Raw genomic sequence first — 730 nt, 5'->3', positions numbered from 1 at the left:
AACGTACAAGCGGACGGCACGACGATCGACGAATACGTGGGGGGATTTCTTAAGGCGAAGTTCCAGATCACGTAGTAGAAGCCGTAAGGGTCCCGGACGCGTTGTACGAAGTTCGAGTCCTCCTCCGCGGCGGCCAAGTCTCCAAGCAGCGTCGCCAGCGCAAGCACGAGCGCCCCCGCACGCACGGCGGTCCGGAGGGCGTCCACTCGGTCCCTCATGGCCTGCAGGGCGACGCGTCAGGGAGCTGGCGAGGAGAAGGTCCCGGGGTCGAGGGGCGTCCGCGGCCAACTGCCGGCGGGAATTTCTTTAGCCATGGACTGCGTGACGAGCTTGTATATATAATTTTTTCTCTCTCTCTTTCTCTCCCTTATTTTACTCATATATTATTGGGTAAGTACGTAAAAAAAAATCACTGTTGGTATATTGTAGAGTAAATGATTTCATATGATTTTCTTGATGGAGGTTTGGGGGCAATGCGTATTATATATTATATATGATCCATGAATCTTTCCAATTCGTGTCCCATAGCCTTTGCACCATGCGGTCTGGCATGTCTTGCTCATAATCTATTTACAGCACTCGGTGAATAGATCCCTTGCTTATTACTTGCCTACCTGTTCCGCCATTGTATAGGTGTACGTGTGTTTTCACTTGTATTGTGACCGTTACTCATTTAGTTTTTATACGATCTGTTTAACTAGAATTTACTACAGCGGTTTTATGGCCTATG

Source organism: Penaeus monodon, chromosome 15 (assembly GCF_015228065.2).
Source record: "Penaeus monodon isolate SGIC_2016 chromosome 15, NSTDA_Pmon_1, whole genome shotgun sequence".
Taxonomy (NCBI): domain Eukaryota; kingdom Metazoa; phylum Arthropoda; class Malacostraca; order Decapoda; family Penaeidae; genus Penaeus; species Penaeus monodon.
Note: the sequence above shows the minus strand (reverse complement) of the source record.